The sequence below is a fragment of the Ochotona curzoniae genome, unplaced genomic scaffold (assembly GCF_017591425.1).
Source record: "Ochotona curzoniae isolate NIBS_2020 unplaced genomic scaffold, NIBS_Ocur_1.0 contig_883, whole genome shotgun sequence".
Classification (NCBI taxonomy): Eukaryota; Metazoa; Chordata; class Mammalia; order Lagomorpha; family Ochotonidae; genus Ochotona; species Ochotona curzoniae.
The window spans coordinates 16,916,557-16,922,556 of NW_024466599.1; positions in this window are offsets into that span (position 1 = coordinate 16,916,557).

A 6,000-nucleotide genomic window follows, 5' to 3' on the forward strand; every position below is an offset into this window, starting at 1 on the left:
CCAGGGGCTAGGGAAGCATAAATTAGAAAAGACTGGAACGCCAGCCAGCACAGAGTATTTGCCCAAGTGAGAGGGGCCCCATCCTACTGCCTCAGAACTTCCCACAGGAGGCCTGGAGGCTGGAGTCCTCACCAAGGCCCTTCCCCTTGGATAGGGACTGCTAGTCACGGCCTTCTCTCCCTAGTTCCCACAAGTTGTGCAAAGGGTAGGGACCTGGGCAGGAAATGAGAGCTCCTTGGTGCCAGGGACCTGGCCAGATACTCTCAAAAAGCACCTGCAGCAATGCCAGGCCAGAAGTGGCCTAAAAGGGTACAGCCCACAAGACACAGCAGTGTGCCATACAGAGCCCAGAACCTCTGTCATTAAACTCAGATGGGCACCCAGTCCTTGCCTCTTGTGGCAAGCCCCTATGATGATGTCTGAGGAAAGCTAGGACCAATCTTTATCCCGCACACTGGTCTTTTTCCTACTTGTTTCCTAGTCTCTAGGCTGTATCCTGGGACACCAGCATGTGACATCTGGGCATGGGAAAGCACTAGGAAGCACTGCCTTTTGCAGAAGAAAAAGGGTCCAATGCAAGAGGAAGTGGCGGCTTGAACGTCCCCACCCAAGGCGCCTGTCTATGCTCCCTCACTGCCTGCAGCTCCCCTGATCTGCAGCCACAGGACACAGCCCAGGCTCCATAGCTCCACTCAGGCTGCCTGGCAACCCCAGGCCGCCCGGGGAGCAGCAGGAAGTCTCTCCAAGGCTCTTCTGCCAGCCTTCTTGCTCCTGCCTTCAGCACCATCTCTCAGGAGCACAATGCATGGTGCCACTTCCCCAGACATTTCTAGAGCTTTCCTGCCACTTCCTGGATCCAGCAACCTCAGCCTCCAGGGGACTGCTTGGTAAGCCCGCTCCTTGCCCCCGCATGCACGTTATCACTTAGCATTCTTACCACAGCCATCTGAGGTCAGAACAATGACCATGTTCCTCTTATGGGTGAGCACACTGAAACCACATGTGTCACTTGCCCAAGGTTTCATGGCTGGTGGAGGATAACACCCCAGCCATGCCCACACATGATTCCAGGGCCTGGCGCTTACCCCTGCAACCGGGTCAAGGCCATCACTGGTTATGGCTGGAGGGACGAGGACCTCTGTACTGTCCCTTCTTTGCTTTGCTAGGGGCCAGTTTCACCCGGACTGGAGAAGGTAGGCTGTGTGAAAGGCCACTAGGAGGAATGAGCTATAAAGGAGGATAGGCTGGACCTTGGTCTCCACTTTTTCAACTGTCCACACTGAGCCATCCTCCCCACACTAGGAGGCAGGAAAAGCAGCTTGGCTGGTGATTTGGAAATGTGGGCAGCCCATCCACAGCGAGGCAACACTGGGCCCTAGCCCCAGGGACAGCTCTCAGCCTGGCCAGGATGACTCCGGCTGCCTGGTTTAACAGGTGTAGAGCCATCATCATAGTTTGAAAGGCCCTGGAAGGGAAGGTTGATCACCAGAACAGAAGGCGGCCCACCTGCCCGCTTGGTCTTTAAGGACACCGGACCCTCGTCCCTGGCCCAGTGTTCTTTTTCTGTTTGTTTGCTTTGTTTTTAGTAGACAATTTATTCAATTTACTACCAGAATATGAAGTGACACAGGGTCCTTTTGGCCATCTGATTCAGAGATGAAGAGGGACCCCCACTGTTTCTAACAAGAATGCCAAGAAACCAGCACGTGGTGACATGGAACACTTCACCTTGCTGTACCTGTGGCAACCTAAAATTCCCACTTTGGGGAAGCTAGCACAAACAAAGGCATGGCTTAACATGGTTTCCATACAAAATTATCTGTGGGAGTCAGGAAAAAAATTCTGAAGGAGTTAAATGACTGAGGAACTTAAGATGATACACACATCATGTAATGTTATGCACAAATATGCAAAAAGTAAACACAAAATGAGGACTGAGTTTAAAATGTAAATGATGGGTTTTTTTTTAACTTTTCAATGTGAAAAAGTTTAAGATATCTTGGGTTTTAATTCTAGAAATGGTCATGAGTCATTTGGCACGAAAGCAGGAGCAGCTAAAGCGCAGACACCAGAGGGACTGGCATGAGAAGGCTTTCTTCATCGCTCCTCTCACAACACAGTGCCAGGACCGGATCACAGAGTGCCATAGCTGAGCCCAACAGTGACCTGCGTGTCGCCGCGGAGCTCTCCACGCAAGCAGCAATTCAGGTTCTGCTCACAGCCGCTCCTACAGCTTAGGAAGCAGTTGGGCAGAAGGGGGCGCCACCCATCAGCTTCTGGTGAATGAGGGCAGGGCGAGCTGCGTGGCTGGGGCTGGCCACAGTGTGGGCCAGTGCCTCACTCTGGGCATACAAGTCGCCTCCCCTCACAGCCTGTTTGGCCACCAGTGAGTCCAGGGAAGGCCAGAGCCTGCCCTGGGGAACACGGGATGGTAGGAAGGAGCTCCACGGGAGAGCTCAGTGTCTGAGTCTGAGCTTTTTCTCTTCCAGCTGTTGTTGAAGAATCGCCTGGGAGGTAACACGTTGTGACCCGAACTGAGTTCTCTCAGAGGATTCATTCGGGATCAAAGACAACTTGCAAAATGGGGGAAACTGTCAAGAAAAAACTGAAGAGAAGGCACAAAATCTTAGGTACTGGAAGACACGGATTCAAGTTTGAGTGAAATATCTGCCAGGATTCATGGTGTTGAGTTCCCAGGTCTCTCACCTGAAAACACCCTGCTCAGCCAGGACACACTTGGTTGTGGGTGGATGCATCCGAGTGATTTCCAGATAGGACTTGGATAATTATGCAATAGTTCACAACTGTTGCCTCTCTTGTATTCTCAAAAAAAAAAAAAATGCCATTGAGCACACAGGTGCTGGTGGGCATGAATTAGCTGCCTGTTTCACCATCCCTTTTCTGAGCTGTCTGACATGCGACTCACTTTTAAAGTGTTCTCTTTGGTGGAATCCATGCTAAGCATTTCTCCTTTTTTAATTTAAAAGATGATCATTCTTTTTATTTCAAAATTATGGCTTTGTTAAAATACTTATTTTTTATTTGAAAAGCAGAGCTGCACAAAAAGAGAAAGAGACAGAAAGAAGGCTCTTTTTTCATAAATGGCCGCCACAACCAGGGCTGGGCCAAGGGGAAGCCAGGAGCCTGGGACTCCATCTGGATCTCCCCCATGAGTGCAAGGGCCCAATCACTCCCACCATCCTCCGCTACTTTCTCAGGTGCATTAACAGGGAGCTGTGTCAGAGTGGAGCAGCCGGGACTGGAACCGGCGTTCATATAGGATACCAGCATCATGAACAATGGCAGCTTCCAGCCCACTGTTGCTATCATGCTGGCACCGCATGTTAACATTTTTGTATTAGTTATTTTTATTGTTGATGATTTTTACATAGTTGTTTAGGGTGAAAGGGGCCAAAGGCTACAGGAAGGAGGGTAAGACCATTATTTCCACATTTTCTTTTTTTTCCTTTAAACATCTGGGAAAAGGGGGAGACAGGAGAGAAGCCACACACAACTGCCTCCCAACTGCCTCCATATCCTCGGATGGAGGACAGCCACCAAACACCAACCCAGGGTCCCCAGTGTGAGGCATGAATTGGGGCTCCTGCTCATGAGGTTTCGACAGTTCAACAACTCCTAACTACTGCTGATCCTGCCACTCCAAGCACGATGAAATCTCTCCGGAATCCAAAGGCTGGCACAAACCACCTTAGACTTTCTGTTTGCCCAGCTATTTACTGCCAACACTTGGCTGCAGTAGTTGACCAATTCGTTCTGTCCTCCATCCTCTGTTGTGGCACCAAGTGTCCTCTGCAGACACCAATGGACTGCCATATCCTCCATATGCACCTGGACATGCTATCCAATTCTCTAAGCCACTGAGGAAGCCAGCTCTGATACATGTATTCCATGGTCAGACAATGGAACCTGCAAACTCTCCATGGATGGGGTTCTGAGTACAGAAATTCAGTTGGGGGAACTCCCTAAGAAACTTCATCTGAGGTGATTCAATACCTGATTCTTGTGTGTGCTTGCCAATACAGGATCCAGCATAGTCCATCACCCCAATCAGCTCATGCACATGCTGGTGGATGCAACTGCTGGGTCAGTTCTACCTCTAGCCCTGTCTTCTACACCAAGGGGTAGAACCAAGGGGAGTTGCAGCCCACCACACTTCTGGCCCTCAGGCAAACCAGTGGGAGCTACAGCCTAGTTGGAGTGACGCACAATAAGCCCCACCAGTCCCACCCACTGCCCTGGTTCCCATGCTCGCCAGCATGTACAGCAGACTGGTCCAGTCTGTCCCACATCCCAATCAGCTCTTATGCATGTCTCCCATCCAAGTACTAACCAGGCCCGACCCTGCTTAGCTTTTAAGATCAGACGAGGTCGGGCGCGTTCAGGGTGGTATGGCCGTAGACAGCTCTCGTGCATGTCAACGGGTTTTGAAGCCTAGTTCAACCCAACCAACCCCTCTATCCAGCTCACACATGTGCCAGCAGGTGCCACTGTCTAGCCATGCCTGCCCCAGTCCTGGTCCTCATGCTCACCAGTGGGAACAGCAACCCAAGAGGGAGATGCCCATTGTTTCCCTACTGGGCCCAATCCCACTCCCAGATCCTGCACTCTCCAGGTCATTCTGCAGTTTCACTTGAAAGTTTTGCTCCCAGTGCCACTATCTTCCAGCTGATGTTGCTGTAGCAAAGCCCAACCAACCCACACCCACTCTGACTTCTGCATGAACCAGTAGGAGCAGTCAACTCAGCCTGGCTTTCCCCTGATCCAGCTCACATGAGGCCAACAGGTTCTCTCGCTTGCCAGGCCTGGTCTGCCCCCATCCCAGCTCTAGTGCTCTTCAGTGGTGGTCAAGCAGGGGATTTACCCACAGCCCCACTACCAGGCTCAACCTTTTCCCCCTGGGTCTCACACATGCTGATTAGACACTGTGGCCCAGTCTGGCATGGCCCGCCTCACCTTGGCATTTGCCATGTTCCAGTTCCAGTTTCAGCTCACACTGGTGGATGATACAGCCTAACCCAGCCCATCCAGCTCCCAGTCCTGGCCTTCATGTGAACTGGCTTGTGCTGCGACACAACCTAGCCCATCTCACACTCCATTCTCGTGCTCAGATTCCCCAGCGGTTGATATGAACTGGCTAAGCCTGGTTCATCCCTGACCTGCACCAAATGTATGCTGGTGGGACCCTTCCCTGGCCTGGCCTGGGCCTCTCCCTATCATGGTTCTTGTGCCCTATCATGGTTCTTGTGCTCACCTGCAGGGATTGTGTCCCAAAAGAGGAGTTCCCAAGCTTTTCCATCAGAACCTCTCCCAGTGCCAGATCTCATGCCCACCAATGGTTCTATGTGCCAGCCCTACTTAGTCCACCTCCTGACCTAGCAGAAACAGTAGCCTTTCCTGATTGGCCTTCACCTACTCTAGTTTTTACTGTTGGGTGTTACAGCCCATCCAAGCTTGGTCCACACACAGTTGTTGGTGGTTGCACATATGGCTCACACATGGCTCGGCAGGGGCAGACACCTAGGCCAGCCCATTCTACACCTACCCTGGTTCTCATGAGCACCAGTGGGTGCTGGAGTCTAGCCCAGTCTGGTGCATCCCAGTTCCAGCCCACACATGTGCTGAGGAACACTGCAGCCATGTCCAGACCAGAGAGCAGCCCCCACTCTGGCCTTCACACTCACCAGTGGCAATCACAACCCAGCCAGAGTGTCCCCTTAGCAGCTCCCCAACCAGGCCTGTTCCCAGCCACAGATCTCATGTGTGCCAGTGTTTGCTCTGACCCAGCTTGATGCAGTGCCTCACCTGTCTTGGCCTTTGCCTTTGGATGCTGTATCCTGGCCTGATCTAGCCTGCTCTCACTCCCAACTCTCACTGACAGGTGCTAGAATATGGCCCTGCTCAGTCTGCTCCCACCCTTGGTTCATGGAAACCAGTAGGTTTGTCAGCCTAGCCCAGCATGACCTGCACTGAAGCCTGGTT